A 24,785-nucleotide genomic window follows, 5' to 3' on the forward strand; every position below is an offset into this window, starting at 1 on the left:
TGCGGAGTGCACAGTCTATTTGCTTTTAGTAAATCAACCCTTCCGAGTCCATCAAAATCACTTCAGAATGCAATGAACAGTGATCAATGTATTCAACGCCATATACTGTATAATAATGACTGCTGTAAGCCTGAATGTCCTGACGATGGTGCCAACATAATATAACAAAAATTAAATTGCAATAATCATACACAGTGCACTATCCATTTATCATTGTCCAGTGAATAATTTTATAATAAATGACATACATGGCACATGGCTTATGTTTACTGAGCAGCTGCTTTATTTGGTACAGTGACCTTGATGTGACTACCTTTGATTCAGAATGGCCCATATTCAATATTGCATTATTTCAACAAAGTTCTGGAAATAATCCTCAGAATTTCTGTAATTGTGTGTGACCGGGTCCCATAGCAAAGAATTTATGGGGTCTTCCATTGCAATGTTAAAGACAGATCCTCTAGTTATATAGAGCTATGTTTGTTCTCAGAGAAGTCATATAGAGGATCCCAAACTATATAGATATTAACCACTTGCTTAATGGGCACTCAAACACCCTTCCTGCCCAGGCCAGTTTTTAGCTTTGAGCACTCTCAGGCCTCGTAAACACGACCGAGTTTCTCGGCAAAAAACAGCAAGAAGCTTGCTGGGTTGTTTTTTTTGCCGAGGAAACTGGTGGTGTGTACACTTTTCGACGAGGAAACCGCCGAGGATCTCGTCGTGCCAAAAAGAAAGCATGTCTTCTTTTTCCTCGACGGGAATGGGAAAATTTGGCTCGCCGAGATCCTCGGCGGCTTCACAAGGAACTCGACGAGCAAAACGATGTGTTTCGCCCGTCGAGTTCCTCGGACGTGTGTACGAGGCTTCACTCTTTAAATGACAATTGCACAGTCATGCTACACTGTACCCATATTCAATTTTTATCATTTTTTTTCACACAAATAGAGCTTTCTTTTGGTGGTATTTAATCACTACTGGAGTGTTTATTTTTTGCTAAACAAACAAAGCATACCAAGACATTTTAGACAATTTCATGCTCCCAACTTTGTAGGAACCGTTTGGGGATGGCCCCTTCCTCTTCCAACATGACTTCACAACGGTGCACAAAGCAAGGTCCATAAAGACACGGATGAGCAAGTTTGAGGTGGAGGAACTTGACTGGCCTGCACAGTCCTGACCTCAACCAGATAAAACACCTTTGAGATAAATTAGAGCAGAGACTGTGAGCCAGGCCTTCTCATCCAAGATCAGAGCCTGACCTCACAAATGCCCTTCTGGAAGAATGGTCAAACATTCCCATAGACACACCCCTAATCCTTGTGGACGGCCTTCCCAGAAGAGTTGAAGCTGTTAGAGCTGCAAAGGGTGGGCCAAAACAATATTGAACCCTACAGACTTAGGCTGGCCATACATTATACAATGTTCCTTTAGATTTACCAAAACCATATAATAAGAGGTCAAACCTAAACACTTTCAATTTAGATGCAATCAGGCAGGCCCTTGCGCTACATAGTTGAAGGTAACTCTAAAGGAAATTGAATAAGAAAATTGTATAGTGTATGGCCAGCCTAAGACTGGGATGCCATTAAAGTTCATGTGCGTGTAAAGGCAGGCATCCCGATACTTAAAGTGGGGTTCCCACCACAATTAGCATTTTTAAATGTATGTCCTTTCATCATGCGTTTTTATAATATAAATCCGGTCACTTACTATTTTACAATCCGCCGCCGCTCCGCATAGTTATTCAAAAAAGATAGTTTTATAAACTATGTCCACACCGTTGTCATATGCATATGCATTGTGAAGCCCACAAGCACTTGCTTCCTGGAAGTCTTGGATGGGGAGTGATAATTGGGTAGCGCACTGCATCCTGGGAAATGATAACACATTTCCAAGGAGAATTAGAGAGAGATGATGTCAGAATCCTAGGTGATTCCAAAGGCAGATTTCGTGGGACCGCATAGCAACAGGCATTTCCAGATGAGTAAAAACATTTTTTTTCTTTTTTAGGTCTAATGAGCACAATAATGGAAAAAAAAATTTGGGATGGAAAATCCACTTTAATATGGTGTAGGTTAGACCAGGCAATGATGTTGAAATCTTTAATCATCTAGTTTTTGTGATCCTGTACCCTCTGTATGTATATATATATGTATATATATATATATATATATATATATAGATATATAGATAGATAGATAGATAGATAGATAGATAGATAGATAGATAGATAGATAGATAGATAGATAGATAGATAGATAGATAGATAGATCGTTTTTCTTAGCTGACAAAAGTAAAATCTGGGATTGTCAACATGTGTGTTCAGAGTTGGCCTACTGCACACCAATACAGTAAGCATATTATTATTTTTTGAGAAGTTGGTGACTATCTGTCGGTTTTGAATGTGATAAATTGCGGCGCTCATAATTATACTTTTGATGTGCTCAAAAGATATAAGATGGATAAATAAATAAATATGAATGTGATCTCCATGTAAACTAAACAAATGAGTTGAACCAATGGGCTTTATATACACACAATAAATTATGAATGATGATCAAAAGTGATAATGAAAGTACAATCAAAAAACAAAACAAAATATTGCTAATAAATACATGGGCAAAGGTCCAAGTATTCAGGGTGAATAAATACACAACGTGAATAATGTGAATCTATAATTAATAAAAAAAAATGCTAATATAAACACCATAAATGGCAATGAACCAAATGTGGTAGTGAACAAGTGACTAGTCCAAATATTCCACTGAGATGAAAGCGACTTAGTTGTCTGTAGATAATCCACCACCGTGAAGATCAAAAGGCTTACCAGACGAGTTGGACCCTGCAAGGCATACGCCTGATGAGTCGAGCGGGCTTGTAGGTGTAACACACCCAGGGAGAAATAAGCAAGCACAGCTTCCAGTAGAACCAGTGAGAGGTATATCACAGTATTGACATCAATGGGGCAGATCCACAAAGAAATTACGCCGGCGTATCTATTGATACGCCGCGTAATTTCAAAGTTCCTGTGTCGTATCTTTGTTTTGTATCCACAAAACAAGATACGACGGAATGAGGGATCGATCCGACAGGCGTATGTCTTAGTACGCCATCGGATCGTAGGTGTATATTTACGCAGGCCGCTAGGTGGCGTTTCCGTCGAATTCAGCGTTGAGTATGCAAATTAGTTTAAAAAAAACGTTGTTTACGTCGGGTCACGACGTATTTACATAAAACACACCCCATCACATCGTTTTGAATTGCGCGCCCTTACGCTGCCAAAGATACACTACACCGCCGTAACTTACAGCGCGCATTCCTTGAGGATTTGAAAAAAAATACGTTACAGCGGCGTAGTGTATCTTAGATACGCTTCGCCCGGCGGGAATATGCGCCGCGCTACGTGGATCTGCCCCAATGGGCATACACCATGGATAAGGCATTGGTACTTCATATACAAATCCTCCCAATGTATCATATAGTGAAAGGAGAGAAATTGGGCCACATAGTGTAATTCCGTTTCAAAATAAAAACATTTATTAAATCAATATAAAATGGTCACTCACATTTGAGAAGACACGTAAGAGCAAGTAAGATGAAAATAACGCAGTGGCATCAGCAGAGCCCTTACCGACGCGTTTCTCGTAATAAGGCATCTTCTGCCGGTTTTAGCAAGCCTAGCTATTCTTCTCTGACATGAATGAAATTATTTGCTCATAGAATAACTACTGTACTCACTTGATGTCTGTTGCTTTTTTTGCCAGATTTTATGTAAACTCTATTGGCTGAGGTTCCCGAAGATCCCAGGAGGACAACTGTTTCTAAGATGATACAAGTGCCACATTTCGTACCAGCAACCATTCCATGGTCAAGGTTGCTTAGATCACACATCTACCCCATTGTTTGGTCAAATGACAAAACAGTTTCTTGATCATGTGTGCATGTTTTATGAATTGAGATGCAGCTACCCTGTTTTCTGTTTGGCAATAGAGCAGATTTAACAAATAAAATATATAGTTTAGAAAGTATAGTTTGAGAAGTTTATTTTAAAAGAACTTTGGGCCAGATCCACAAAAAGCGGGCGCAACTTAACTTTTCCCATTTAAGTTACACCACCGCAAATTTCCCAAGTTAGTGCCCGATCCACAAAGCACTTACCTGGAAATTTGCAGCGGTGTAACTTAAATCTGGCCGGCGCAGGGCGGGCCAATTCAAATGGGGCGAGTCCCATTTAAATTAGGCGCGCTCCCGCGCCGAACGTACTGCGCATGCTCCGTTTCCGAACTCCCGCCGTGCTTTGCGCGCCGTGACGTCATTTTTTCAAATGGCGACGCACGTAGCGTAATTCCGTATTCCCGTACGGCTTACGCAAACGACGTTGATTTTTAAATTTCGACGCAGGAACGACGGCCATACTTTAGACAGCAATACACTTGCTGACTAAAGTTAGGGCTGGAAAAAAAAGTGTACATTTGCGACGGGAAACTATACTAGCGGCGACGTAGCGAACGCGAAAAACCGCCGTGGATCGCCGTAACTCCTAATTTGCATACCCGACGCTGGTTTACGACGCAAAATCCCCCCAGCGGCGGCCGCGGTATTGCATCCTAAGATCCGATAGTGTAAAACTATTACACCTGTCGGATCTTCTGCCTATCTATGCAAAACTGATTCTATGGATCAGTCGCATAGATAGAAACAGGTATACGACGGCATATCAGCAGATACGCCGTCGTATCCCTTTTGTGGATCTGGCCCTTTATTTATATTTGCTCTTACTGGAGCACATAAATCGCTATTAACTACAGATTTCTAGAAATGTTTTAATGTATATCTGCAAAACAGATTTGGCACAGTTTATTTAGAAATAATTCACAAACTGCTAGAATAGTCTTAAATGGTTTGTATAGCCAACAATGTTATTTCGTTTTAGATGGAGTGGTGAAGGATTAGAAGCCTTGCCAAATTTTTATTGCTGACTGTGTTCCCGGTAGAATTTCCCCCTTTCTAATTGTCTTTGTGATCACTTTGATGCGGTTGTCACCAGAACAAGGAGGTCCTTGCTTTGATTTGTCATTGTGAGGCAAGTTAGCCAGGATGCTGTGTTGCAACAGTTGATATGACATCAGTTAGTGCAATCACTTCGCTGCTCAGCAAAACCGGCGTTCAGAATGGACCCTGAGAGTCTTTAACCCTTTCATGCACCACCTGGAGGGCTTTAATGCCGGGAGGTGACTAGATTTCTTTATCACATAACCGTTGTGATTGGTTGTCACAGCAGTTACATGATTGGGAGCCTATCCCACTGGCTCCTGATCAGAAGCTGTGATGCAGACAGATGTCAGACAGCTTGATCAGTGTGCTGGGAGTGATCTTTTCTCATTCCCTACACCTAACTAGGCATTTAACCCTTTCAGTATGAGGGCAGCATCACTGAATTTTTACTTTCCTTGGAGTTAGGCTTTGCTGTGACCACTGGTCTTGTAAAACAAGAAACGCAGGTTACTATACGCAATCCTCCACTCCCACAGCCTCTCTTCAAGACCAGCCCCTGCAGATTCTTCCTGTGCAAGTGTTCAATTCATTAAGAATTTTGCATTAAATATCGAATGCGGTATTTGTTCGATTTAGCGGAAATTACTGCATTATTTATTTATTATTATTTAATTACCGCACTGAGCTGGTTGTTAAGGAGCAGGCTCGGAAGCCGGCGCCGCATTCTTTACAAGAGATGACTAATCAGCTGTCAGCGGATTTCCCACCCCCCTTGTGACATCATGGACCAGTGCATGTTGGGCTGGTGATGTCGCAAGGGGGCGGGATCACCAAGTGATGTAGCTAGGTGGCCCCGTCCCTTACCTATATTAGAAATATCAAACAACGGAGCCTGCAGTAGGTGGCCAGCCTTCATCGACGGTGGGAGCATTCTGTTTTGTTTTTCTGGGTGCGAAAGGTGGCTTGATTGATGATGAAGTTACATCGGGGGACAGGTTTTAAAAAATTTTAATAAAGGAATTGTAAAAAACTGTCTGTGTTTTTATTACTATTTTACACTTTTTTGGTGAATGGGTAAGGCATTACCAGTATAGAGAGGTAAGGGGTTTTCCCATCGTACTTGACGTCAGCAGTCGCTCGAGTCAACGTATCTGGAAATTGAGCCCTCATCGCATTCTCCAGCTGGTAATATCTAAACTCAAAGGATTTGGGTAGGGAATACTGACATTTCAGTTCACGGAAGGGCATGATTCTGCCATCTGCTATGATGTGTTTGAGGGCAGTGATCCCCCGTTTAGCTGTGAGGGTTCAGGTATGTCGCAGAGGTGGGGCATGGTGGGATTCCCCCACGGTTTTAGAATAGTTTAAAACCATTCTTACCAGTCCTAGTCACTCCAAGTCTTGACTCAAGGTGTAACCTTCAACTTGTACTTTCTCCTTCACCCGAATGCACGCCAAGCCCTTTTTCTATATCGAGGCAGTCCCAGAGTTACAAACATCCAACTTACATACGACTCACACTTACAAACAGAGGGAGAAAACAGGAAGTGAGAGGTAATATACCTCTAGGAAGAGAAATGCACTCCTATAAGAGTTCTCATGGGAAAAAGGTGTCTCCACTGAAGCTTTATCACCAATCCTTGTTTCTACGACAACCCAAAATATTCAGAATCCAATTTTCACAGTGACAGAAAGTGAAGTGAAATCGTCTGAACAGGGATACAGACAGCAAAACAAATGTTACAGGGGTGCTAACTTTTCCCAATGCTATCCCAAAGAAAACATAAACATTATTTTTTGGGCTGGAGGTACACTTAAAAAATGTACCAGTTCCAACTTACATACAAATTAAACTTAAGAACAAACCTACAGAATCTATCTTGTTTGTAACCTGGAGACTGTCTGTACTTTGTTTCTGCTCTCCTACGCTCGTTTCTTCTTTCCAGACATCTCAGGTGACACTTAGAATAGAATTACCATCTAACTTGGTACGAATCAACAGGCATGTAGAAACACAGAAACAGGAAAAATGATAGCAGAAAATATAACTAGTGGTCCACCTGGTCTGTCCCCTTTTTTTTCAAATTTATATACAGTTGTGTTCAAAATTATTCAACCCCCCAATGCTGTAAAGGGTTTTAGGGAATTTAGTGTACATTTGTAATTGTATTCAGAATGAAATCCTACAAGGACTTCTTAAAGAACCATATGCAACTAAAATGACATCAATTGGTTTTGTAATACAGTAGTCAATGTTTCTTTTGTGAATTCTTCATTTACACAATTATTCAACCCCTTAAAGACTACCACTCTGAAGAACAGAGGTTCATTGAAGTGTTTACAATCAGGTATTGAAAACACCTGTGGATGTCAGGGAGCAGCAATAAAGCCTAATAAGCACCAATTAGGCAGCTTTAAAATGACTGTGATACTCATCTCCTTCTAGACATTTACTGGTGTGGTTACAAACATGGGGAAGTCAAGAGAATGGTCCAGGAAGACAAGAGAAGAGGTGATTACTCTTCACAGGAAGGGCAATGGCTATAAGAAGATTGCAAAGATGTTAAACATACCAAGAGACACCATAGGAAGCATCATTCGCAAATTCAAGGCAAAGGGCACTGTTGAAACGCTACCTGGTCATGGCAGAAAGAAGATGCTGACTTTGACTGCTGTGAGCTACCTGAAGCATAAAGTGGAGAAAAGTCCCCGTGTGACTGCTGAGGAACTGAGAAAAGATTTGTCAGATGTGGGTACTGAAGTTTCTGCTCAGACAATATGGCGCACACTGCGTAATGAAGGCCTCCATGCCAGAACTCCCAGGCGCACCCCATTGCTGTCTCCAAAGAATAAGAAGAGTCGACTTCAGTATGCCAAAAGTCATGTGGACAAACCACAGAAGTTTTGGGATTGTGTTCTGTGGACTGATGAAAAAAAATTAGAACTGTTTGGGCCCATGGATCAACGCTATGTTTGGAGGAGGAAGAACAAGGCCTATGATGAAAAGAACACCTTGCCTACTGTGAAGCATGGCGGGGGGTCAATCATGCATTGGGGCTGTTTTGCTTCTGCAGGTACAGGGAAGCTTTAGCGTGTGCAAGGTACCATGAATTCTCTTCAGTACCAGGAGATATTGGATGACAATGTGATGCAGTCCGTCACAAACCCGAGGCTTGGGAGACGTTGGACCTTTCAACAGGACAATGATCCCAAGCATACCTCCAAGTCCACTAGAGCATGGTTGCAGATTAAAGGCTGGAACATTTTGGAGTGGCCATCGCAGTCACCAGACTTAAATCCGATTAAGAACCTCTGGTGGGACTTAAAGAAAGCAGTTGCAGTGCGCAAGCCTAAGAATGTGACTGAACTGGAGGCTTTTGCCCATGACGAATGGGCGAAGATACCCGTAGATCGCTGCAAGACACTTGTGTCAAGCTATGCTTTACATTTAAAAGCTGTTATAACTGTAAAAGGATGTTATACTAAGTACTAAGATTGAATGTCACTTGGGGGTTGAATAAAACTGATAATGATGTGAGCACAGAAAAGACATTTGTGGTTATTTCATTATAAATGTTATGTTATATTTGTCTGACCTACACGTGCCTCTTTGATTTAATTGTAAGCAGGATGACTGAATGATCAAAATCAATGTCAAACTGGCCAAAACAATCAATTTCAGTGGGGGTTGAATAATTTTGAATACAACTGTACGTATGGATCAATGTTTGTCACACGCATGTGGTCATGATTCATATTCACTATGGACTAGAACCCACCACCTTGGCATGAACATTTTCTGTTACCAATTCCTTCCATAGGCTTTATAGGAGATAGTTCCACCCTTGGATATTCATCCTGCACCATATTGTACCTTAAAGGGGTTGTAACGTTTTTTTTTTATAACAAACATGTTATACTTACCTCCACTGTGCAAGCGTTTTGTACAGAGCAGCCCGGTCCTCCTCTTCTGGGGTCCCCCAGAGGCGCTCTTGGCTACTTTTCTCGAGTACCCCCTTGGGGGCGTTTCCAAGTCCTGCTACTGCGTCCATTGACACAGACAGCAGGAATCTGCACCGCCCCCGACTCCCGTGTTACAGGATTTGATTCACAGCAATGGGAGCCAATGGCTCCTGCTGCTATCAATCTACCCAATGAGGACCCGAGACAGTGGCTTTAGCTGCTGTGCTCGTCCCCATCAATGGAACGATCAAGGTCAGGTAAGTAAAAGGGGGGCTCTGGGGCACTACAGAAGGTTTTTTACCTTAATGCATAGAATACATTAAGGTGAAAAACCTTGAGGGTTTACAATCCCTTTAATATAGCTTCTTGTTTAGTTATCAAGAGATGTGCCTGGAAATCTTGTTGTCAACTTACGCTGTACATTTTACACTTTCTTATATTGCACTAAAACCTTATTAAATAAAATACAAAAAATGACTAGTGTGTAAGCCCACCTGAACAATCCATTCAACCTCTCTAGTTTTTTAATGTTGAGAGGGCAGCAAATGAGCAAGGATCATTTATTATTTACTGCCACCTTAATCAGTCCCTAGAAGGTATCACTGTGTAACTATCCTGCAAAAATAATTTGACCCAAATGCTCATTCTTTCTGTATTATACTTGCTTGACACATTCTTGGTACATCTTCCAGTAAGAATCCCGAACAATGAATCATTTTTAGGAGAAATACAATCGTTGCGCTATGTTTTTTTTTATAAAAATGGAAAAAATCACAGCTTCCAACCCTTTTTTGCTTTTTTTTTAACAGAAACAAATGAGAATGCAAAGAATTCAGCACATCATAGAGACACATCTGGACTGATTGCTCAAAAATAAAGCAAAAGAAAATGAAGCAACAATTTAGCTGTCACCTGTAACAACCAAATTACATTTCATTGACCATGCCAAAAAAAAAAAAAAAATAGAAACTGTCGCAAAATAGAGCCATTGTTCATAGCATTACCCCAGAGGAGTGCAACATAAATCAAATGCATTTAAATGAGCAGCGTATTTTTCTATATAAGATAGATTTTATTTTTTGGAAAGAATAAAAAATCTATCACTGATTAGTTCTTCCAACATGGCTCTTTTTTTTGTTTTGGGTAAATCAACCCCAGCATATAGGCAGACCATCATAAACTAAGCCCAGTGCTCAATAGCTTACCTTTATTGTTGGGAGGAGCACAGTCCCCATTCATAGCTGGACCTTTAAAACTGTAACAGCAATGATCACAGCAAGGCAGCTTGCTTCTACACTTCAGCATCGCTGACAATTTTATGTTCCAAGCATGAAATCTGCACTTTGCTGATCTGACAGGCATTGGACTGAGGCTCAGACAGGACTAGGAGCTGCACAGTCAGCCTTTGACTTTTCACAGATCAGGAGCAGAGGGTGGATTAATGACACTGATCCTCATTCAACCACAAGTCAACCAGCAGCACAAAGTAAGTAACAAGCTGGTTGTTGGAGGGATCACTTTGAAGGCATCCAAGCAGAATGGACATGTGTTATTGAAAGTGCAGCACAGCAAGAGAGGATGTATAGAGCAGCATTTGCCTTACAGAGCGAGGACTGATCTCTGCTTCACCGATGAACTATGTGAAAAAGGCACAGTTTAGAAAACAGAACAGGACTTCTCATTCTTTCACATCAAGAGGTAAGTTCTTTTCTGCACCAACTTGCTATGTTTAGTGAATGAGAGAAATGTGATCTTAGTTGGCTCTGTCCTTAGGGAAGTGCACAGATGCCCCTTCAGCACCATGGACAGCATCCTATTGACATGCATTGGCATTCCACGTTAACACAGCATGCCATGACAACACTAACATCTGAAGGACAAGAGAGAACACAATACAGGCTCTGTATTTAAAGACAACCAGGCATGTGTCTAGGTAGAATATAAGTGAAGACAGCAACCTTGTATGATAACAAAGCTTATATTCCCATAAATTCTCTGCTTTCTTTATCACTAATAGGCATAGCTTATTCTCAATAAAAGGGGAGCTTGCGTAAAAGATCCGGATGAGCTTATGGGGTGAAAGGTCCATAATTTAGGGTCTATTATAGAATCCATCATAGAGATAATACAGCCTTTTGTTATATACCACTAACCATTACCATGGTGATATTATAACAATATGATTAACTGCTTTATATCCTGAAAGAGTGCATGTTTACAGATGCTTAAAATATGCAGTGTGAAAAATATAGGATCAGTTATCCTAAATGCAAATGAGTTTATATAAAAAAAGCGAAAAACAAATTGCTGCGTTAGTGCACATATGTCTTTAGTTATGTATATGCAGTATTTAGTTTAGTTATGTATATACAGTATTTAGTTTAGTTATGTATATGCAGTATATCATAAGGGTGCTTTGTTGTTTATCAGCAGTCATAGATAACAGAATTTATGTTTTTTATTTAATAGTGATTAATAATTATTTTCTTTAGGATTAATAAAGTAATCTGAATCTGAATATACATAGTTACATAGTTAGTCAGGTTGAAAAAAGACACAAGTCCATCCAGTTCAACCATAAAAAAAAAAAATATTGTACAATCCCATATACCCAATTCTATACCCACAGTTGAAAGCATGCAATTATACAGTATTCGGCAATCAATTCTAAATGTTGTGCATGTGAAGTTGTTGTCCCTAGCAACCGGTCAAGTTCTTCTTTGTATTTTAAAATGTAGTGTTCAAAATGATAGCTAGATATCATTTGATTGCTATGTTAAGCAGCATCTGCAATTCTTATTCCGTTTGATAGATTTGTCTCTCTCCCCATCATTGGTGCCCCAAGGACCAGATCTGCGAGCCACTGTAACAGATAATCTTGGTGTAAATTGCTTGTTTAAGAACTTTGGGCCAGATTCATAAATGAGATACGACGGCGTATCTGCTGATACGCCGTCGTATCCCTGTTTCTATCTATGCGACTGATTCATAGAATCAGTCGCATAGATATCCCTAAGATCCGACAGGTGTAATAGTTTTACACTGTCGGATCTTAGAATGCAGTACCGCGGCCGCCGCTGGGGGGAGTTTGCGTCGTAAACCAGCGTCGGGTATGCAAATTAGCAGTTACGGCGATCCACGAAACTTTTTCCCATCGTTACATCGCCGCAAGTGTTAGTTTGCCGTCGCAAAGATAGGGCACCTTTTACAAAGTGTAAAATTACTACACCATGGGAGCGCGCCTAATTTAAATGGTACCCGCCCCATTTGAATTGGCCCGCCTTGCGCCGGACGGATTTAGGATACACCGCCGCAAATTTCCAGGTAAGTGCTTTGTGGATCGGGCACTTAGACAGAAAATTTGCAGCGGTGTAACCTAAATCGGTTACGTTACGCTTCGCCCGGGCTACGTGAATCTGGCCCCTTATCTCTTGTATTCTTAAATGATTTTTGTGTTTAACAGCTGTCAGCATTGCTTCTATTTAAAGGGTCAGCCAACCCAAAAATAATATTACTTTTGAATAGACGCTGGCAGATTGATTCACCTACCAAATTCTTTAATCCCTTCTGAACTTTGGAAATTAAATTGTTACCTGAGCTCCCAGCTCCACCGATATTCTATGGCCAAGGGAGCTTGCCTCTGCCTTTTGGCTGTTTAATTTATCCTATTTTGAAATTGCAGCCAAAGGATTGAGACTCCTATTCCCTAGTGAGACAGAGCCAGGTAGAGAGATACTATTGCTGGAGTTGCCATAGCATATGAGAAGCAAGTCCGCTTGTAGATAGGTGCTATTGTGTGAATCACAAAGAAACAATATTAAACGGACTGTATTGGGACCAAACCTTGGTATATGCTTTTAAAAAACGAATTCCATTAGCTTCTCTTTAATTGCATTACTAATGCAAAGAATGCCTGCCTATGACTCGCTCACGCTTCGCTGTTTGGAAAGAACTACAACTGTTGAAATGTGTGATCTGTTCTGTCATCTTGAAAAAAAAGAATACATTACTCTTATCTATCAGTGCAGCTTCACGACATAAAGGAACGATCTTATATCTTGATGTATGGTGGTTTGTTTAAAGTAATTTGCATCAATCCAACCATGCAACTGCGAACGCGTTTTAGATACATCACACATACATATTAAATTATGCATGAATCACAGCAAGCAGTGGTGCCCAAAGGCATCTTTTTGACTTGGGATTCTCGAGGAACTTATGTTTGCTTCATTTGTCAGTGTCATTAAAGCCTCATTATTATTTGCTTTGATTAATTGTTAGAATGAGAACCAGGAATTGTGGTGAAAGCTTTAATTACTGACTTTTTGGTACCGCGTAGTGAGGATATAGGGACTCATAACTGTACTACTGTTTGTCATTGATACTTAAGAGTAAAAGTTGGATTTAAAGGGATACTGCCATTTCTTTCTTTCAACTTTATTTATTTATTTTTACAAATATATTCAAATTAGTGTATATATGAAGACATTCATTTTCATTTCATTTTCATTCCATTGAAAAATAAGTGACACCCTATTACAGCTTTCACGAAAAATGGTGAACTAAATCTAAATGTACTAGGCACCCCTCTGGACTCCACTGCACTGAGCAGCCATGATGCCTTGTGCTAATATTGTAGTGAACCATATACCACAATTCCCAGCCCCAGAGCAAGTATCCACCATATTAGTCGCAATGGCAAAGGCTCATTGGTCAGAGCGATCTCTTGACCACCCTGACCAATAAGAAGCGCTTCTTTCTTCTGGGACACCAAAAGCCCTGTACACACGATCGGTCCATCTGATGAGAATGGTCTGATGGACCATTTTCATCGGTTAACCGATGAAGCTGACTGATGGTCAGTCATGCCTACACACCATCGGTTAAAAAACTGATCGTGTCAGAATGCGGTGACGTAAAACACAACGACGTGCTGAAAAAACGAAGTTCAATGCTTCCAAGCATGTGTCGACTTGATTCTGAGCATGCATGGATTTTTAACCGATGGTTGTGCCTACTAACGATCGGTTTTTAACTATTGGTTAGGAATCCATCGGTTAAATATAAAACAAGTTGGCTTTTTTTTTAACCGATGGATAAATAACCGATGGCGCCCACACACGATCGGTTTGGACCGATGAAAACGGTCCATCAGACCGTTCTCATCGCTTTAACCGATCGTGTGTACGCGGCATTACTGGAAGAAGTTTCCTCTGATGTGCTTCTTAGTGGTCAGCATGGTCACATGGCTGTGCCATTGCAAGCATTATGATGGCATCAAGGCTGCTAGCGGGGTCTGAAAGAGAAGCCGGGATGTTTGGAGATAGTTCACCTTTTTATTTTTCATAAAAAAGTGACATTACCCGTTAACCACTTTAGTTATCTGAGAAATCTAGGTGGAAGAGAAAATATTCATACATTTCCAGTAAACCCCTTTATAAAATCAGGCTTATATACAGTCTATATATGTACCTGAGTGAGAGATCCAGTCCAAAATGAGAGCAAATTGTGACAATGGATCACAATTATGTTGATTTGATCTTGAGAGAAAATTACAATGAAGCTTTCTTAAAAACTTACCTACTGGGTACTTTCACCCCCTTCCTGCCAAGGCCAATTTTCATCTTTCAGTGCTGTCGCAATTCGAATGGCAATTCTGCGGTCATGCAGCGCTGTACCCAAATTAAATTTGCATTTTTTTCACACAAATATAGCTCTCTCTTGGTGGTATTTAATCACCACTGGGTTTTTTTTTTGCTAAACAAACAAAAAAAGACCAGAAATTTGGAAATAAAATATTTTTTAGTTCCTGTTATAAAAATGTTAAATAACAAACTGTTCTCCTTCACTGATGTGCGCTGATGAGGCTGCACTGATGAGCACTGATGAGGTGGCATTGATGGGCACTGATGGGGCTAATCAGGGCCCTGATTATCTGTGTACATGTCGCCTGTCACACTTGGCGGTTACTGGCTCTGCTCTCCTCATGCTGTAACATCGTGTGGGGAAAGTACTGCTGATAATCGACAAGTCTGTTTACAATGTGATCAGCTGTGATTGGACACAGCTGATCACATGATAAAGGGCCGCAGTGATTGGTCCTTTACCGTGATTTGTAATCAGCTGTGTCCAAAGAACACAGGGATTACAGAGCGCGCCAGAAGCCTGCCGCAGTGGGTGCACAGGGGGGTGTGGGTCTGGGCAGACGTCTACAAACGCCCTCCTGGAACAACAGAGCCACGCTGTAGCCTTCTTTTGGCTGTAGCCCAGTTATGTAATTGTTAAGAATATAGAAAAAAAATCAAAGAAGTAAAGGCTTTACATTAAAGACTCTATAGAGAAAATACTGTATAGAAAATAATGTACCCAATAACAACTTAAAATACTTAAACCATAGACATCAGGCTCACATTACAGTTTGTTGGTGCAATCTTCATCTTTATCTAGCAGCCGACACGCACACCACTTGGCTCAATGTTTTCCCACTAAAACACTTCCACCAGAAACCTCCAAAAACTTGTAAGAGGGGCTCAAAGGGTTTTCGACTGCCTAGGGGCTTCCATAGGATTTTAATCCAGCATTGTTTATATCAGATATATGGTGAAATTATATTCCCAAAGAAGAAGGGAGCTGAAATCTTAGCACTCATTGTTAGTTATCATGATATTTGAACATGCTGTCTGGTTCCCCCTCAGTGGGATCTATGCCTATGACATGAAAATCCTGGGCCAGATTCACAGAAGAGATACGACGGCGTATCTCCTGATACGCCGTCGTATCTCCTGATACGCCGTCGTATCTCTGAGAGTATCAATGCGGCTGATTCATAGAATCAGTTACGCATAGATAGCCCTAAGATCCGACAGGTGTAATTGACTTACACCGTCGGATCTTAGGATGCAATACTTCGGCCGCCGCTGGGTGGAGTTCGCGATGTTTTCCAGATTCGGGTATGCAAATGAGCTTTTACGGCGACCCACGAAGGTTTTCGCGTTCGTTACGTCGTCGCTAGTTGTTTTTTCCCATCGCAAAGTTAAGCCTGCTTTAACATGGCTTAACTTTAGACGAGCCATGTTAAAGTATGGCCGTCGTTCCTGGGTCGAATTTTAAATTTTTTATTTTTTTTGCGTAAGACGTCCGGGAATACGAAAGTACGTTACACACATCGCCGTTCAAAAGAATGATGTCACTTCGCGCAAAGCACGGCGGGAATTTCAAAACGGAGCATGCGCAGTACGTCCGGCGTGGGAGCGTGCCTAATTGAAATGGTACACGCCCCATTTGAATTAGGCGGGCTTGCGCCGGACGTCTTTACGTTACTCCGCCGCAAGTTTATACTCAAGTGCTTTGTGAATCAGGCACTTACGAGGAAAACTTGCGGCGGTGTAACTTAAAGACGATACGTTACGCCGCCACAGTTCTTTCTGAATCTGACCCCCTAACTTTAGTCTAGGAATAAAGGTCCCCTTTGGCCATTTTTGGTACCATTTTTGGTACCAACTGATACAAGAGGAGACAACGTAAATTCCCACACTAACTTATAACCATTATGCAACTGCTCTTTCTGAATATTACTGACAGCATTGCCAGAGAGTAATCTAATCCATACATCATGCCTGGAGCTAGAATTAACATCAAATGACTTAAAGAATTCCCATGATGTGTGTTTTGCAAGGGCTACATTTCTAGACCTCTCCATCTAAAAATGTCAGCTGGATGCAATGCTAACCTTCGGCCTGCAGTCGTGTCTTTTTACTACAAGATGTCCTCAGTATTCCGGACTGATTGACTGCCAGACTCAGAAGATTCTGCTGCCTGAGGGAAGTGACATGATATTCTTTGCTCAGTATTCTGATGCAGCGAATGGCCCTGACACCATGTCAGTGTTGTTTTTTTGCATCATCAGGGCCACCCAGTGACATAGAAGATGTGAAGAGGACCTACCGCATTGCGTGACTAGCCTGGAGACATGTTGAAAATATTTAAGGTTTAAAAAAAACATACTGCTGGGGGAGGGGGCTTTACGAGAGACAATTGAAAGGTAAGGGACAAATACAGGATTAGAGTTAGTCAGATAGACTCTGTTATCTATGGCATCTCTCTTAGATTTGGTTCCTATTAAGAACCTCAATCTCACCATTTTTTTTTTTTAATAATTTTAAAAGTTTCTATTGTGCATTTATATATTGTTTCTTTATTTAGGTCTATATTTTGTTAGCCTTCTTTCACATGGGCAGCAGGCTTTGAAACGCAATCTGCAGTGGATCACTTTTCAGATTGCGGTTTTGAGTCAGTTTACTGTTTTTACTGTCCCAGGTGCAACAGAACATGGCATGCTGTTACTAGACTGTTTTGAACCATATTTTTCTATACTTTTTTGAAACTTCCACACTTGATATGCTGGTGACCCATCACCTTACCTTCCCCATTCCCTATTTCCTCTTCCCTTCCTATAAACCCTCTTCCCTTTCCCTTCCCTTCTCCAACCCTCTATCCTATCCCTCCTCCCTCCCCTTATTATCTTCCTAACGTCCATCCCCCCACTGCCTGCATTCGTACGCTAAATGTAGAAAATTTAGGCACATTGTCAGGGCTGGGCTTAGCCCTCCCTTCTCTGAGCTCAGGCTGCTCAGCTGCCACTACTCATCATTCCACAGTGACTCACCTGGTGATCATATCCTGCTCGTTAAAGCGGGAGTTCACCCGAAAAAAAATGTTTAACATTAGATTAATGCTCATTTTGTCAAGGGGAATCGGGTTGTTTTTTTTAAATCGAAGCAGTACTTACCGTTTTAGAGAGCGATCTTCTCCGCCGCTTCCGGGTATGGGCTGCGGGACTGGGCATTCCTATTTGATTGACAGGCTTCCGACAGGCTTCCGACGGTCGCATACATTGCGTTACGAGTTGCCGAAAGAAGCCGAACGTCAGTGCGGCTCTATACGGCGCCTGCGCACCGACGTTCAGCTACTTTCGGAAAATCGTGACGGGATGTATGCGACCGTCGGAAGCCTGTCGGAAGCCTGTCAATCAAATAGGAACGCCCAGTCCCGCAGCCCATACCCGGAAGCGGCGGAGAAGATCGCTCTCTAAAACGGTAAGTACTGCTTAGATTTTAAAAAAACTACATGATTCCCCTTGACAAAATGAGCATCAATCTAAGGTTAAAAATTAACTTTTCGGGTGAACCTCCACTTTAACAAGCCCTGCTGGCTATTTAAGCTGCCTGGACTAGATCTCCTGTGCCTTCTACTTGGTCAACATATCTATAGACTCTCTGCTGTGTTCCTGTTGAAGACTTGCCTGGCTGATGTCCCTTCTGGTTCCTGATCCTGTCTGCTGCTCTGACTATGCTGATCTCTGGCTCCCTGATTTCCTGGCCAGTTCTGACTACCCGATTTGGCTACCAAACCCTGGCTATGTTTTGACTACGTTTACTATTTGTACCATTTTTACCACTATATTAAATGGTGGGATTTTTACTGCATTTTCTGTCTCCGTCTGATTCATGGTTCCACACACACATGTATCATTACATTCAATAACTAACATAATCATATATGTTGCTTGATCAAGATGAGCTAGACTCACTTAAATGCTAGGTGGAAACTCTGTTTTTGTTGGAACTAGACTGTTTTACTATCCTTTGTACTAAAAACTCATTAAAAACTTGAAAATAAAAAACATTGAGAAAGGTTTCCAAAAGGGTATGTATAATGTTTTTTTAGTTTAGGATATCATATGAAAGGGTTAGAACCACTACCCCCTGGGAAGATTTACAATCTCTATTTTATCTATCTATCTAAAGTGGTAAAGTGACCTATCTATCTATGCTATTGAGACAGACATCAAAGGAAAATCAAGAAAATTACAGGTACCACTAGAGCAATGGGGATGGCAAAATCTACCTGTTCCCGTGATCACTTTTTAAATTCAGAATTCCATTCACTTTTGACAGATTTCTTCTCATTTTCTGTTGCATCCCAGGGACAGGAAGTGGGAAGATATTTCCCAGTGGAATTCAAGCAGCAAAAAATAACTTGATTGGATGTTATCCTCTCCCTAACTAGCTAAAACGCATTACATTATGCATTTTATCTCTTCTCTAACTACCTAAAGTGCATTACATACACTTTAAATCCCAATATGTTAATAAACTAAGTTATCCTCCCCTTCCCTCTCTGCACATCTTTGTGCTTCCCATTATAAGGGACAGTCAACTAATGTTGGGGTCTGTTATTAAGAAACTTATAATATTCTGTGGCACCAATTTCATGGGTGCTATGTATGAGGGGAGACGGGATGTAGTCCCAAGGGAGGGGGTGAGCACGCTGGCTAACCCCCAGCCAGAACCGCTTGGATGATGGGGGCAAGCTTACTGAGGAGGAACAGGAAGTGAGAAATTCAGACAAAGAAAAAAAAACATTTTGAAGGGAAATCAAAGGAAAAGGTAAGTGAACCAACAATGCACTAGCTTAAAGGAACCTATTTATAAAATAAAAAACAAACCTTTACAACCCATTTAAATCTGATTTTATTCATGTTTTTTTTAATAGCGCAACACATACAGGTTTATAATTGTTTGCTCTGACACACATGGATCAAAGTGGAATATATTTTTCCTCTTAGTATCCAAACAAGGAGTTTTGGAAAGATGATGGGTGGAAAACATCACTGGTGGAATAATTAGGGGGCAAAGTGTGATAGTCGGAAAGCATGTTTCTAAAGCTAAACTGGCAAAATGGCCACAAATTACAGTTTGTTGCATTGTAATTTTCTTCAATATAGAAGAAGGATTGCAAATTTTAGTTCCCTGATAATAGGTATTGTATGTAGTCCGTTCAATTTCACTATGTAGATGCTATGCATCTCAAAAGAGGCATGTTCTTTATCTTGTATTGTAGTGTAGTTTTACATGATACTTTTTCTTGAGGATTGTGCTGTCTCCTTTGTGTCATGTAAATGCCGAAATTAGCACATTGTTTATTCATGAGTACTCCATAAAGCCATATGCAGAGCATGAAATAAAATAAAAATAGTAAATCTTGCCAAAGGAATTAGGCAGCAGTTAACAGTTAAAACCTACCTTATGTGTGCATGCATGTTTAAAACACCTTAGAATCCAAGTTTATGTCTACTGGAATACAGTGCTTTAAGTGGGCCAAAAGAGGTGCCGGTACTCTATTAGGCGCCGGTGCTCCCCCCCCCCCCCCCCAATACTGAACATGAAAATATATATCTTTTACAAACCCTCTCTTAGACGAAACCTAACATTTGATTTTGCTGCTAAAATTACATAAACCAGCTGATGATGTCAGAAACTAAAAAAAGAGAAGATAAAATGGGCACAAAGCATGACAAGGGACAGACACCACAGAAAATAGATAGAATAATGGATGTTATTCATCAGTCACTCTGAGCAGTCCATGTGCAAGCTTGCAACAATAATCATACAATGAACATCTTCCTACTTTTCAAGACGGTTTAAAATAAACATAAAAGGAAAATAACAGGGCAAGTCTGCATGGCTGTCTGAAACGAGCCATGATAAATTGATAGGAGAAGTGTATACATATCAGTCTGTGAGCAGCCATAGGTAGCAACAAAACACTCACCAGTACTCTGTACTTCAGAAGTTCAGATCCAAAGCAAAGTCCGGTGTTTTTCACTTTGCTGCACCGTCCTGACTCCTAGGAGGGCCAGTCACCCGCTCACATTCACCACGCCGCACTGATCACTCCTCACAGGCGCGCGGAAAGGAGTTGACGTCACCTAACGTGAGGTCAACTCCCTGCCTGTGCCTGCACGTACGGCTCAAGCCGTACTCTGCACACGGCCCGCCCCCCTCCACTAGCTGATCGCCGGCCCAGCCAATGACATTATGGAGGAGAGAGACGGTGCGCGATGTAATTCGCCCAGTGCCGGCCAGCCACTACAATGCTGTAGCCAGGGCTGGACTGGGACAAAAATTTGGCCCTGGACTTCATCCAGACCGGCCCACTTTAATTCAATAAAATGCTGCCCCCCACCCCCCGAAAAATCACGCCCACCAAAAGGCCCCTACATCCATTATTGTATATCATGAGAGGGTGAGAAAGAGGGGGGGTTGAGGGAAAGGGGGTGAGTGTAAGAATAAGAGAGTGAGTGTAAAAGAGAGGGGGTGAGTGTAGGACCCCTTTTTACACTGAGGCATTTTTTAGGCGCTTTTGGGCTGAAAATAGCGCCTGTAAAGCGGCTGAAAAATGCTTCCGCTGCAGTCCCAGTGTGAAAGCCTGAGTTCTTTCACACTGGGGCGCTGCCAGGGCGTTAAAAAAAGTCTTTCAAGCAGCATCTCTCTTTTAAAAAGCGGCCCACTGAGCCATCGGCCCACCGGGAAACTCCCTGTAGTCCCTATGGCCAGTCCATCCCTGGCTGTAGCTAGCTCTCCGCTGCGTTCCGGTACCGGAAACCCACGTACTGGGCGCACGGAGAGGTGCTGGTACTCTCCAGGGCCATTTTTGGAAGTGGCGGTACTGAGTACCGCCGCGTTCCGGCCCACTTAAAGCACTGCTGGAATAGACACTCTTACCTCTCACCAATATTGAGAAAATATTATAGGTTATATTTAAATGTATATCTTCACCAGCAGCTACTTTTCCCAAATGTATGACTGGCAGTATTTGCTGTCAACTGCTGTTGGCTTTGAATGTGACAACAGTCTGCTGAAACTGGCCAAAGTTGTTCTCAGTTACAGGCCTGTCAATCTTGTTTGACATGCCATCATTATCTAGCTAAATATTCTGGGGTAGATTCAGGAAAGAATTACGCCGGCGTATCCATAGATACGCTGCGTAATTCCAAAGCTGCGCCGGCGTATCTACTTTCTGTATTCAGAAAGCTAGATACGCCGACATTAGCCTAAGATACGACTGGCATAAGTCTCTTACGCCGTCGTATCTTAGGGTGCATTCTTACGCTGGCCGCTAGGGGCGCTTTCGTTGTTGTCGGTGTAGATTATGCAAATTAACTAGATACGCCGATTCACAAACGTACGTACGCCCGGCGCAATTTATTTACGTCGTTTACGTTAGGCTTTTTCGGCGTAAGGTTGTTCCTGCTATGAGGAGGCGCACGCAATGTTAAGTATGGACGTCGTTCCCGCGTCGAAATTTGAATTTTTTATGTCGTTTGCGTAAGTCATTCGCGAATATGGCTGGATGTAATTTACATTCACGTCGAAACCAATACGTTGTTGCGCCGTACTCGGAAGCAACGCACACTGGGATATGTACACGGACGGCACATGCGCCGTCCTTACAAAACATCAATCACGTCAGGTCATCATACATTTACATAAAACACGCCCCTGTTCCACATTTGAATTACGCGCGCTTACGCCGGCCCCATTTACGCTACGCCACCGCGACTTACGGAGCAAGTGCTTTGTGAACACTATACTATATGAGCAAATGTTTGTGAACACCTATATGAGCTTGTTGGAAGTCCAATTCCAAACCCATGAGCATTATTTGGAATTTGGAATTGGCCACCGTTTTGCATTTTTGAGGTTAGGTACTGAAGTTGGACGAGAAGATCTGGCTCACAATCAGCATTTTATGGCATCCCAAAATTGTTTAGTAGGGTTGCAGTAAGTTCAGAGCTCTGTCTAGGCCACTCATGTTCCTCAACAACCAACTCAACAAACCATGTCTTTATGCACAGGGGTATGTCATGCTGGAACTATTGCCACAAGGTTGGAAGAGCACAGTTATATAAAATGTCTTTGTATGCTGTAGCATTAACATTAACGTTTACTGTTAACATCTGAACTAAAAAAATTGGTGCCCAGATAAGCTATGTGGACAATCAAAAATTGGTGCCCACATAATTTTATCCATATAGTGTATATGAGATAATCTCTCAGATCTGATTAATTCAATGTTCATACGGGATGTTCGACGGGAATGGAGAAACTTGCCTTGTTGAGTTCCTCGACAGCCTAACAAGGAACTCGACGAGGAAAACGATGTGTTTCGCCCGTCGAGTTCCTCGGTCGTGTGTACGAGGCTTAAGGCTAAATATACAAACAGACAGTGCCCAGTGCACAGGCCAAGTTATGCTTACCTTTAAAACTCTTGTGTCAGCTGCAACATCATTGTTGTCCTGCTCAGGAGATCCTGCTTAATATAACACTGCAGTGTCAAAGCCTGATACACAACAATGGCGTCATGCCTTCAAGTGGAAAGCAAACAGCTCACTAAGTAATTGTGTTATCTCTGCCAATTGGTCCAGTACACCATGTAGGCCAATAACATAAATGAAATGTCATACAAGGCTTTTTCTCTATGTCTGTGTAAAGCTTTAAAAGCCTATTGAAAATGTAGGACGTGTATGTGAAATCAGTTTTTCACATGACCAGTGTAGTCAAGATAGTAGTCCAATATCCCCAACTTTTTACCACCCACTTTAACCCCACAACTCCCCACATTCACATTCCCATACCACCATCAAATAATAAGACCAGACAAGAGTTTGGAGTATAAATGGCCATGGCAGCCTTATTATTAACCAAAATATTTTTTATAATTTTCAAATAACCTTTGTAACGACAACTTTAAACACACAGCCTGTTAGTCTTTGACGGCATCCCGAACTTAACATTTTTCACCACTACACTGCGGGACCTTTTTCCATACCAGGCCTCCAGCCATATCACCAGCTCGGAGACAACTACTTTCCCGCAGTGCAACCAATACCGTATTCCAGCAGACACCGTTCCACTGGAATACCCCAGAGGGGCCCATACCACGGATGAGCCCCCCACCACTTCCATCACATCTGTTTTCTGCCACCATCAAAGACCAAAGACATCGCCGTTACACCACTGCCACGACAATCCGAAATCCATTGATCCTAAAATAAAGAAAACAAATGAAAAACACACAAAGACACAACAATAGGGAGGATGGGTGGGAAACTGCCTCCTTCTGTCTTTCTCAACAACTGCTCCCGAAAATCCCCCACCTCTACCTTTTGTACAGCTCCTCCCCCTTCAGAACTTTTACTCCTGAATCCTCAATCCTCCCCTTCAACTTTCCAACTTAACCCTTTGCTGACTCTCCTTTCCACCGTGTCATGCCTGGCTCTCCACTACTTGTTCCTTTGTCTTTTTCCGTTCCGGGCCTCCCTGTTTTCCTTGTTTAGCAATTATTATCGTTTCTTCTCTAAGGAAGTGCTGCATCAGATTCTCCAATTCCCACACCAGGAGTATAGCCTAGTACACACGTACGGGATTCCCAGCAGTAAAAAGTCAGCCGGTAAACCAGAGAGGAAAACCAAGAACCTGCTCGGTAACTTTTTTCCTCTACACACGACCGGGTTTCCCGACGGGAAAACTGCCGTGAGAGCTTTGGTCAGGAATCCCGGCCTTCTGTATGCTCCATCGCAGTGTTTCCCATAGGAAAACTGCTGGGTTAAAAACCGCCGGGAATCCCCGGCAGGAAAAAAGAGAGCTGGTTCTCTTTTTTTTCCCCGGCTGTTTTCCTGTCGGGAAAACTGCGATGGAGCATACACACGGCCGGTTTTCCCAGCCAAAAGCCCTCATGGCAGTTTTCCCAGTCGTGTGTACGAGGCATCTGAGTTGTATGAGAATATTACTGGTTGACATTTGCAGGAAAGACATTTGTCATTACAACAGTTTCATCCATAAGGTAAAGGTATATGTCAACATAAAAAAAAAAAAACAGAGAAGAAGAGGTGCCACTAACACAATCCTTTGAAAGAGGGGGCGGAAACAGGAAATATTAGTCATGTTTAGAGAATTGATATAAAGAGCCAGTTCACACCAGAA

The 24,785-nt window shown here is 41.9% G+C and overlaps 1 protein-coding gene across 1 annotated transcript in view; it reads left to right on the plus strand.

Annotated features, from left to right (window-relative positions):
* The first annotated feature begins 10,120 nt into the window (after positions 1 to 10,120).
* The window catches only part of LOC120943399 (QRFP-like peptide receptor), a 53,301-nt gene continuing 38,636 nt past the window's right edge, over positions 10,121 to 24,785 (plus strand). The window contains exon 1 of the mRNA XM_040356679.1: positions 10,121 to 10,656. The gene's annotated coding sequence lies outside the window, so the exon portion shown is untranslated. The remainder of the gene's footprint in view (positions 10,657 to 24,785) is intronic.

This window comes from Rana temporaria, chromosome 6 (genome assembly GCF_905171775.1).
Source record: "Rana temporaria chromosome 6, aRanTem1.1, whole genome shotgun sequence".
Classification (NCBI taxonomy): domain Eukaryota; kingdom Metazoa; phylum Chordata; class Amphibia; order Anura; family Ranidae; genus Rana; species Rana temporaria.